Source organism: Ornithorhynchus anatinus, chromosome 9, assembly GCF_004115215.2.
Source record: "Ornithorhynchus anatinus isolate Pmale09 chromosome 9, mOrnAna1.pri.v4, whole genome shotgun sequence".
Taxonomy (NCBI): Eukaryota; Metazoa; Chordata; class Mammalia; order Monotremata; family Ornithorhynchidae; genus Ornithorhynchus; species Ornithorhynchus anatinus.
In genome coordinates this window covers 6,434,867-6,446,271 of record NC_041736.1, presented here as the reverse complement: position 1 = coordinate 6,446,271, position 11,405 = coordinate 6,434,867, and positions in this window count along the sequence as shown.

Below are 11,405 nucleotides of genomic sequence, written 5' to 3'. Positions count from 1 at the left end.
TCACTCCATCGAAAAGATGAGGTGCTTTGAGTTCCTCTACATTTAAAGGACGGTGGAAATTTGTCTTCCTGCACCTTGCGTAGCCTACCCAGCAGACTCTCGGTAAACACTCTTGGTGATAAAGACGGCCAACACGGACGTCGGTAGCGGTGCCGACCTCCAGAGTGGCCGGCCGGACCCGATTGCCGGGGACCGTTGGAGTCGGTCGGTCAGTCAGTCGTATTTATTGAGCACTTACTGTGTGCAGAGCACCGTACTAAGCGCTTGGGAGAATTCGACATAAGGGTATAACGGACCCATTCCCTGCCCTCAAGGAGCTTACAGTCTAGATGGGAAGACAGACATTAATATAAATAAATAAAATTACAGATAATTGCTGTGGGGCTGGGAAGGGGGATGAATAAAGGGAGAAAGTCAAGGCGATGCAGAGGAGAAGAGGAAAAGGAGGGCTTAGTCAGGGAGGGCCTCTTAGAGGAGATGTGCCTTCAGTAAGGCTTTGAAGGTGGGGAGAGTAATTGTCCGTTGGACAACCGTCTGTCTGAGATGGGCAGGACGTTCATTCATTCATTCATTCAATAGTATTTATTGAGCGCTTACTATGTGCAGAGCATTGTACTAAGCCCTTGGAATGAACAAGTCGGCAACAGATAGAGACAGTCCCTGCCGTTTGATGGGCTTACGGTCTAATCGGGGGGAGACGGACAGACGAGAACAAAGTTCCCTAGGTGCTCCCTCGCGTGTTGCCGCCTTGTTTAATTGTTCCCGATCCTTCCTTTCCCATTGAGTCAACCGGCCTAGGTCATCTGCTACAGATATTCTGAAGGGTTTTTTTCCCAAGGGGAAACCAGGATTTCAGTGTAAAATAGGGAGAGGGATATGTAAAGTGGGTTGTTTCTGAATTTGGAAGACTTCAGAGAGTAAGATTTGTCTTTCCTAACCCTTTCCCTGTTTTCTGAAAAATCAACCCGAATTGCAAGCCCTTCGGCATGTGTGATTGAAACAGTTTTCAGTAAATTAGTGAAACGAACATGATAATTCCATGATCCACAAGCTTTTTCCGTCGGACCATTCACTGCTGGCAGAACATTCTGGGGAGAGCAGATTGAGAGCGATGCTGTTAAAGCAGACGTGCACACGAGATGAAGTAAATACAACAGGTTTTATTTGTAGCTTGGCTTGTAACTATTCACTCTGATGACTGATTTTTGTGCAATTCAATCAGTCGGTAGTTCTGAGTTCCTGTCGCGCAGAGTACAGTGCTAAGCCCTTGGGAGAGTACAGTCGAATGAATGGACACAAACCCTGCCCTCCAGGAGTTAATAATAATAATTATGGTATTTCTTAGGCGCTTCTTAACGTGCCTAGCACTGTTCTAAGTGCTAGGGTAGATACAGAGTAACCAGGTTGTCCCACGTGGGGCTCACACTTTTAATCCCCATTTTACAGATGAGGTAACTGAGGCACAGCGAAGTTAAGTGATTTGCCCAAGGACACACAGCAGACAAGTGGCAGAGCAGGGATTAGAACCCACATCCTCTGACTCCCAAGCCCGGGCTCTTGCCACTAAGCCATGCTGCTTAGCTAGGGAGAAAGCCACTAAAAACTTAGGAGAAAGTAAGAGAGCGTATAAGGTGTTTACAAAAGTACTAAGGCTGGGTTGTGGGGTGCTCCCCCTCTAGACTATAAGCTCCTTGGGGGCAGAGAACATGGCTATTGACTCTGTCGCACTGTAGTCCCCCAAATGTTTAAAATAAAATAAAAAATGGTGGTATTTGTTAAGCGCTTACTATGTGCAAAGCACTATTCTAAGCGCTGGGGGATGCAAGGTGATCAGGTTGTCCCATGTGGGGCTCACAGTTTTAATCCCCATTTTACAGATGAGGTAACTGAGGCATAGATAAGTTAAGTGACTTGCCCAAAGTCACACAGCTGGCAAGCGGCAGAACGGGGATTAGAACCCACGACCTCTGACTCCCAAGCCCGGGCTCTTTCCACTGAGCCACGCTGCTTCCCATATTTAGTATTTAATTTAGTATTGTGATCTGCACATGGGAAGCGTTCAATAAATACCAATGATCGATTGAGCGCAGAAGCGTTTAGGCGGCCTTTATGTGCTGACTTGGGAGTTGAGGGATGGAAGGAGAAGAGGTTAGGAATGAATCGGAGCAAGCCTCCTCAAGGAGCTGTGATTTCAGGAGGACTTTGAAAATGTGGAGAACTGTGGTCCGTCGCATATGGAGGAGGAGGGGTTTCCAGGTAGATGGAAGGATGCGAGCAAGAGGTCGACGGTGGGGGAGATGAGAACAAGGCACGGAGAGTAGGTTAACTTGAGAGTGAAGAAGAGTGTGAGCTGGGGTGTTGGGGGAGAGGGGTGCTTCAGTGGGAGGGACTTGGCTAACTTGAGTGCCCTGCAACCAATGGTCCTGACTTTCTGCTTCATGTGGGGAGGGATGGGCAACCATTAGGGATTTGTGAGGAATGGGGAGGTAAATGCAGAACATTTCTGCAAAACACTCTGGGTAGCAGAGTGTAGTACGGACTGAAGAGAGTAGAGAAGGGAGATCAGCGAGGAGGCTCACGGGTCAAGCCGAATATGACGAACACCTACCCGGACCGGCGTGGTGGGGATTTGTTTAGAGAGAAAGGGGTGGATCTCGGAATGAGGGCGGGATGAGTGAGGGAGAGAAGCAGCTCGACATAATGGATAGAGCACGGGCCCGCGAGTCAGAAGGACCTGGTTTCTAATCCCCGCTCCACCGCTTGTCTGCTGTGTGACCTTGGGCAAATGTCACTTCTCTGTGCCTCAGTTACCTCACTTGTAAAATGGGGATGAAGACTGTGAGCCCCATGTGGGACACGGACTGTGTCCAACCTGACTGACCTGTAACTATCCCAGTGCCTAGTACAGCGTCTTTAGACTTTGTGCCCACAAAAAGTTTACTTTTTACCATCAGAAGACCCCAAATCAATGCTTATTGCAAGTACTCTCAGGATTCCCCACAAAATTCCCATGAAAATCTATCTGAAAAAGTAATGGCAAGAGAACATCCTTTAGCACGACGGAAAAGCACAGAACCTGGCTTCTAGTCCTGACTCTACCACTTATCTGCTCTGTGACCTTGGGTGACTGACAACCTCTCTGGGCCTCCGCTTCCTCCTCTAAAATAGGGGTAAAATACCTGTTCTCCCTCTCTCTCATACTGTAAATCAAGTGTGGGGCAGGACCTATGCCTGATCCGGTGATCTTGTATTAATTCCTGCATTTAGTACAGTGGTTGGCACATAGTAAGTGGTTCACAAATACCATTATTATTATTATTATTATTATTATTATTATTATAAGTTTTCCAGTTTGGCGACCTGATTTCATTTGAATCTCCTCCCTGATTTCTTTCGGGCCAGTCCGTCAGTAACTATTATCCGTGAGGAAAACTTTGGGCCACACAATTCCCGTGCTTTCAAGCAATTCTGTAGGTTGACGTTCCAGAATCCCCATGTGAGGCAGGTAAGAGATCCACAGGGCCTGTTCCTTGAGTCACTAAACTGTAGCTAGAGCTCAAAGGCATGGCAGCTGCTATTTGATAACAAACAGGAGCACAATATGAAGGCACAACTGTTTCTCTTAAATGATATTAATAGAAAAATCTGGTAAACAAGAAAGAAGGATGGCATTACCAAGTAGATCCTGTTCCTTGCTAAAGAAAAGTAATCCCGGCTCATTACGATGTTTTAGTTGAAGAATAAAGTGAGCCATTATATCACACATTATTTTAAGCAATATTGTGAAGGTTATCGGCGTTGAGTTCAAATGAGCCTACAGATTCTTCCCTGTATTCTCTCCATGGCTCTGAGATAGTTTGTAGAAAATGTTAAAGCAGTTGCTGAAAAGGGTAAAGAAATGCGTGCCTTTTTAAATGCCATTTGTTAAGGGCTTACTAGGTGTCAAGCACTGTTCTAAGCACTGGGATTGATATATGAATCAGGTTGGACACAGTCTCCTTCCCGTATCGGGTTCGCAGTCTAAATGAGAAGGAGTACAGGCATCGAGTCCCCATTTTACAGTTGAGGAAACCGACACAGAGAAGTCATAGTTTGCCCCATGACTTGCTTCGGTCCCCAGTAATATCACTGAAGGGAATGAGCTGAGTCTTCCCCCTCCCCCACCAACCATCACAGAGGGCAAAAGGAGAGGCCACAGACAGCTGTGTGGACTTGACATCATCCCTCTGATTAGGCACCTTAAAAACAGGGAAAAGGAAAAGAGGTCCTTGCTTCCTGTGTGGAAAAACTCCCTGGATACTGAGGAGCAGGCAGTTTCTGAAAGGATTATCTAGAAGAGGGTAGCTAGACCGGGGCTTTGGATCCTTCCTTTTAAAGCTTGTGGGATCGGGAATGCTGGGCCTAGTTGTTTTGGGGTGTTTTTTTTTAAATTTAGGGTGTGTTTGTGTGTGAGCGTCTTTATGTGGGGATCAAGTACTATTGAATAGACTTATTCAATGGAAGGTTTGCGTTGGTCCTAAATTTACTGGTAATAAAGCAAACCTACTACGTCAGATATCTGAGAGGACAGCACCTTTCGGAGAAAGGAGATTGGTCTTGGAGTACGTAGTCCTACTTCTAGTTCTGCTCAAGTATCCTGACTTCAGCACATCTTCCTGACTTCATTTTAGGACTTTCCTCCAACCATCCTGCTCACCCGATTACTATCACCCTGTTGGGGAGGGAAAGTGTGCTGGCTGATAGTGGGGGGGTGAGGGGAAAAACTGAGGTCCACCAAAAGCTGCTGCCCTCTGAGGTGGGTAATCTGGGCCAATCAGGAGAATACAAACCATTGGCCAAAGAATCCCTCCCTGTTTGGTCTACGGTGATGGATACCCACTCACCTGTAGAAAGTACAGCAGAAAACATTATTGCAAATCACCCGTTAGCCTCATTAGAAGCTGAAAATATTTCTACCATAGAGAAAGAGAAAAGCAGCAAGGCCTAATAATGATGATGATGGCATTTAAGTGCTTACTATGTGCAAAACACTGTTCTAAGCACTGGGGGGGATACAACGAGATCAGGTTGTCCCATGTGGGGCTCACAGTCTTCATCCCCATTTTACAGATGAGAGAACTGAGGCCCAGAGAAGTGAAGTGACTGGCCCAAAGTCACACCGCTGACAAGCGGCGGATCTGGGATTTGAACCCATGACCTCTGACTCTCCAGCCCGTGCTTTTTGCACTGAGCCATGCTGCTTCTCTGTAATACTAGCTATATCTAGTAGATAGATCACAGGCTTGGGAATCAGAAGGACCTGTGTTCTAATCCTGACTCCACCACTTGTCTGCTATGAGACCTTGGGCAAATTATTTCACTTCTCTGTGCCTCAGTTACCTATCTGTAAAACAGGGATACGGACTGTGTCCAACCTGATTAGCTTGTATTTACTCCAGCGCTTAGTACAGTGCTTGGCACATAGTAGACACTTAAAAAAAAACAACCCAAACACATGACTGCAGGATTTCTTTGGCTTAAAGGTGTTTTGCACTGAGCACAACAGACTAGCGTAGGAGGTAGATAGGGGTAGGAGTTCAGGACAACAAGGGGGAGTGTATTGCGGAGAACATCACCTTTGCGATAGCAGAACTCTAAGCATGATTACAAATGTTTCAGGGACAAGATCCCCATATATTCCCGACTGTACTTTCTGTCAGTGCCATGGCAACCCCCACTCAACCGAACGGTAACCACCAAGTGCTGTCCTTGAAAGAATAACATAAGGAGGTTCTTCGGGCCCCAGACGCACCTTGATGAGTCATAGAAGTGCTCTGAGCACTGGCTACTAAAGAGTTAGGCCGACCTGAAATTGAATATAGGAGAGAGAAATAAACTCGGACATTGTGACTTTTGCCACCCAGATAGCGTCTTCAGTGATGGGATTTTAAAAAAAAACCCCACAAAAACAAAAAACAAGAATATAACTCAGGAGGAACAAATCCCACAGTTATTATATCAATCTAAAAGAGCCTTTTAAAATGGCTTAAATAAAAGGGCACCAAATTGAGACCCCTCTAGTTTCCAAAGAGCTTGTAAAGAATCGATTTACCCCGGGATCCCAAAAAACATGTTTATCTTCATGAGCACTGAATCACAGTCACGTGTGGGCTGGAGTGACTTTAGTGATGGATGATTCAACAAAATGATTCAACAGAAGTTGAACAGCGGTCTGAACTAAATAACTGGGAAGAAAGTCCAGACCTGCCTAGAAGACTTAGATTGGCTGTTGGGTTGGGGGATATTTTTGGGCGGTGGTTCCTTCTACTTGGAAGTCCTTGTAGTTAGGATCAAAGACAAAATCACTGGTGGTATGAGGGAGTGGGTGTTGGTAAGCTTGGAGTGCCGACTGAGGCCTACAAGGACAGTTTGAGTTTGGAACCAAAAACAATTGGAGGGATAGTTTATAGTAGGAGTAGCACAGGTCGAATCAATGAAAAATTGGGCAAACCAGAAAGGTTTCTGGAATTTATTTGCCAGGTGACTCCTAAAATTCATAGAAGAGCTATGTGGCCTAATGGATAGAGCCCAGACCCGGAAGTCCGAAGGACCTGAGTTCTAATCCTGGCTACGCCACTTGTCTGCTGTGTGACCTTGGACAAGTCACTTAATTTCTCAGTTACCTCATCTGTAAACTGGAGAATAAATCTGTGAGCCCCACGTGGGACGTGGACTGTGTCCAACCTGACTAGCTTGTATCTACCCCAGCACGTAGTAGTGCCCGGTACATAATAAGTGCAACAAAGACCAGTGAAAATTAAAAAAAATATATAGTCTAGGAAAAAAATATTTTGGGAGAAGATTCATTAAAGACTTCCAAGAATATGGGAAATTAACATGATAAAAAAGGCTTTCATTTGCCACATCAGTGAGACATTTATATTTTTAACTCTCCCTGGAAGTTTTTCAAGAAAATTAGGTTTGGGAATGAAAGTTGAAGAAACTATACAGCTCAAAATTTAAAAATCATCAAATTATGAGGATGGGGGAGTCTTGGGGGTATTCTAATTCAAATCCCTGCCTTCCGGGCAGGTCCACAACTAAACCATTTCTGACTGTTGAAAATCTCTCCAAGGCTTATAGACTTTTAGGAGGAAAAACCCCTTCTGTGGGAACATCTGCTGAATTTCCAGGAGAGTGGAGGGTTTTGGGGTTTTTTAATGGTATTTAAGCACTTACTCTGTACCAGGCACTATACTAAGTGCTGGGGAAGATAGAAGTTAATTAGGTTGGACACAGCCCCTTTCCCACATGGGGCTCACAGTCTCAAGCCCCATTTTACAGATGAGGTAACTGAGGCACAGAGAAGTGAAGTGGCTTGCCAAGGTCACACAGTAGACAAGTGGCAGGAACCGGTTGGGTCTGAATCATTGAAGGTCTACCCACCTCCCTCCCCAACAAGCTGAAACTCTTGATTGTCGGCCACATTAACTCTTGCCATTTTTCATATCTGCTCTCTTCACCCCGCATTTAATAATAATAATAATAATAATAATGTTGGTATTTGTTAAGCGCTTACTATGTGCAGAGCACTGTTCTAAGCGCTGGGGTAGATACAAGGTAAGCAGGTTGTCCCACGTGAGGCTCACAGTCTTAATCCCCATTTTTTACAGATGAGGTAACGGAGGTCCAGAGAAGTGGAGTGACTTGCCCACAGTCACACAGTTGACAAGTGGCGGAGCCTGGATTTGAACCCATGACCTCTGACTCCCAAGACCGGGCTCTTTCCACTGAGCCACGCTGCTTCTCTCTTCATTCTAAACGTACCTCATTCTTGACTCTCCTGCCTTCAACCCATCGCACGTGTTGTCCTTCCAGCCTGAAGCTCCCTCTCGCCTTCAATCCGTCGAGCCACAGACCTTTCCATCTTCAGTGCCCCCCAGAAATTCCTCGTCCTCCGGTAAGCTGTCCCTGATGCATTCTTAGCACCCCAATCCCATAAACCCAACTCCACTTTAGCCCTTAGATGTTTCATTCCTATTTATCTTCAGCATTAACCTGTGTATATTTCAATGGTACGTTCAATGACCTGTTCAGCTGTTCATCCCGATGCACTTGTAGTAAAAATAATGTTAAGAATAATTTTGGTACCTGTTTAGCACTTACTCTGTGCCAAGCTCTACACTCAGCTCTGGGGTAGATAGAAGATAATTAGGTCAGACACGGCCCCCGTCCCAGAGGAGACTCACAATCTAATAATGTCTTGCATCACTTGTTCTTCCTCTTGCTCTATTTGTAAACTGTTTTCATCTGTCCTTCCCATCGGATTGCAAACTTCTGGAGGAGAGTGATGGTGTCTTTCTTTTGTACCTGTCCAAGCATTTAGTATGGTGCTTCTTAAGCCGTAGGCACCCCCCAAAAAATATCAGGGTGGTGGTTGGCGACTAAATGAGTGACTGGAGTCTGGTCAGTTTTAAGGAGCCACACCTGGACCCCAGCCTGCCATTTTCATCCCAAACGAAAAGTCACGTTTGGATGAGGAGGGGATGGATACGAATGAACCAGGGCACTGGGGAGAGAGTTTCCACCTTTGTCAGACTGCGACCGCATTACGCGCAGGGAATTTGTCAGTTATATCGTTGCGTCGTACTCTCCCAACCACCGAGTACCGTGCCCTGCGCACAGTAAGTCCTCAGTAAATAACGATTGATTGATTCCGCGTCTTAATCTGGCTCTGTTTCCCAGAACTGCTAAGAAGGAGAAGTCAGTTTCCCAGCCAGGGGAAGGAGGAGGAGGGGTTGGGGAGCCTGCGGGGGAAATTCCACAGAAATAAGCAACAACCGTGGCCTCAGGCCACTAGCTCATTATTTCTCCTGACCTCCTAGGTGGAAATCAGGTGGGCATTGAAGCCCACAGATTGGGGTCAGGGTCACTGGGGTCAGGGTGGCACAAGAGCCAGGCCCCCTTCCTTGGTGGCCAAGCCTCCTGTATTTTTTCCTTTAAAATGATCTAGAGAACTATTCCTTCCTTCCCCCCACCCCTTCCACCAACACCCCAATCATTTCTTTCTTCCAAAGACACAATATAGAGATAATTGATGCCGGAGCTTATTATCTCACTCTCATTTGTCCTCTTAAATGTTTGCAAAGCTGTATAATTATGCATACAGTGTGGGAAGCTCTCCTGATCATCCTCCTGCCTTTACCATTTTAACAAAACATTTCAAAAGCCAAGGCGGGGGGGGGGGGGGGGGGGGGGGGGGGGGGGGGAGGGTGGCGGAGGGAGGGAAAGGTTCCTAGCTGTTTTCTCGGTCCTAATGAGGCCCCAGGTGTAGCCCTCGACATATTTTTTAATGATGCCTTTGGGCAGTATAGCCCCTGAATCCAGTGTTCAGAACAGAGAAAACAGGTGCCGTTATTCATTTGGTACGAAGAATCTTGGCCATATTAGGACTCAGCTCTCGCCTGTACAGGAGAGTATAGACATTGAAATTCACAGAACATCCTAAAGCCTCCCGCATTACAGCTCAGAGTTCCCACCTCCTCACCCAACCAACCTTTAACTGGGTGGAGGAGTCACCAAGGCTGTTTTCAGTCATTTGGGCTCCCTGAAGCAGGGAGAAAAATACCTCCCCTGACACGTAATGATGTTGCTTGCATGGAGTTGTCACACAGAAGTCCACCCAAACCTCTGCCCCTAAATCTCTGCGGGGAGCCCCCGGCCCCTCCCAGAACCCTGTTAATTTAGACTCCCTTCCCTTCCTTTTCACCCTCCTACTTTGACTGTGACAGTAATAATAATAAGCAATAATCATTATGGTACTGGTTAAGCGCTTACTATGTGCCAAACACTGTTCTAAAGACTGAGGTAGATACAACATAATCAGGTTGGACACAGTCCCTGTTCCACGTAGGGCTCACGCTCTTAACCCCCATTTTACAGGTGAGGTAACTGAGGCCCAGACAAGGTCACAAGACAGGGACGTGCCAGAGCCAGGATTAGAACCCAGGTCTTAATGACTCCCAGGCCCACACTCTATCCCCTAAACCACACTGTGAGCCTCTTGTGGGGCAGGATCGGGTCCGAACCGATTATCCTGAATCGACCCTTGGCACTTAGTACAGTGCTTAGTTCAGAGCATTTAACAAATACCATCGTTATCATTCCAGCTGAGTGGAGAGAAGTGGGGCTCTTTGCACTTTTCAACGTCCCTTGTCCTGCGGCCACCCTACTCCTGACAGAATACCCTTAGGCAGCTGTCTCTGTTGTCTGGAATTGGCCCTCGGAGTGACTAGTGAAGAGCTAAACGGACAGGTTTGAATTTTATCTTTGATTCCCATTCCACCTTCGGGGTGGAGGAAGGACTAGATGATCGCATTGTTTTTGTTGGAAGCCAGGACTCCATCCCTTGTTTCCCTCCCTTCCCACTCAGCACCCGTAAGCCAAGGGGAAGGGGAAAGTGACGACTTTGAGTCTCTCAGCATCCCGGGAGCACCTGACTTTCTAGAATTTCACATGGCCTGTGACATGGGAGGTAAAAATACAGCTAAATTAGACTCTAGATAACTTTTTATTTTTTATCCACTGGATCATCTGGCGGGCTAATAGTGTCCGTGGCTGATGAGATAATCAGACTATTTGAATCATGATTTCCTCCTGATAGAGGGAACCTCGCTTCTGACTCAGACGACCTAACAAAACCCATCTCTGCCACGGGAGGTGATAATCCAGAACTCTTTATAAACCCTTAACGCTCCACGTGATTGCTGAACAGAAAACAAGACACTGTGATTGTCTCTGAAATTGCATTAATGGATGGATTTCCATCTGGGCTCCTTGTTCGTGTTCCGGTTCTGCGGCGCGGCTTTTACGTTCTAAGGCTCGGAGTAGAGTGACTTGATCGGAAAAGGCTTAAATTATGTTAATTTATCAAGTGGATAATTGCTTACTAACGTTGAGCTCCTGCAGCAATACATTGTTGTAGCAAGCTCTGGTGTTTCTAATACAAGTGTACCCCTCTCTAAGGTAGGGCGTTTTATTATAAATTTCCTTTCAGGTTTTCAATAGCACCTGGCGTGCACTTGACACTATTATGAGAATGGGTTTTTATCGCGGAATGTTATTCCCCGGGGCGTCTCTGTGGGTTACGGCAGTGATGCTACTACACGTGGGTAAAGTGGGCTGGAGGGATGGAGTAGGTTACTCCCCTCTCACACTCTGAACCCATGATGGAGAGGAAACTGAATCTTCCCAAACTCCACACTGGAATCTCCCTGGCCTTTTTTCTTTTAATGGTCTTTTTAAGTGCTTACTGTGTGCTGGACACTAGAGAAGCCCGGGGTTGGGAATCAGAGGTTGTGGGTTCTAATCCCGGATCCGCCACTTAATCTGCTGTGTGACTTTGGGCAAGTCGCTTAACTTCTCTC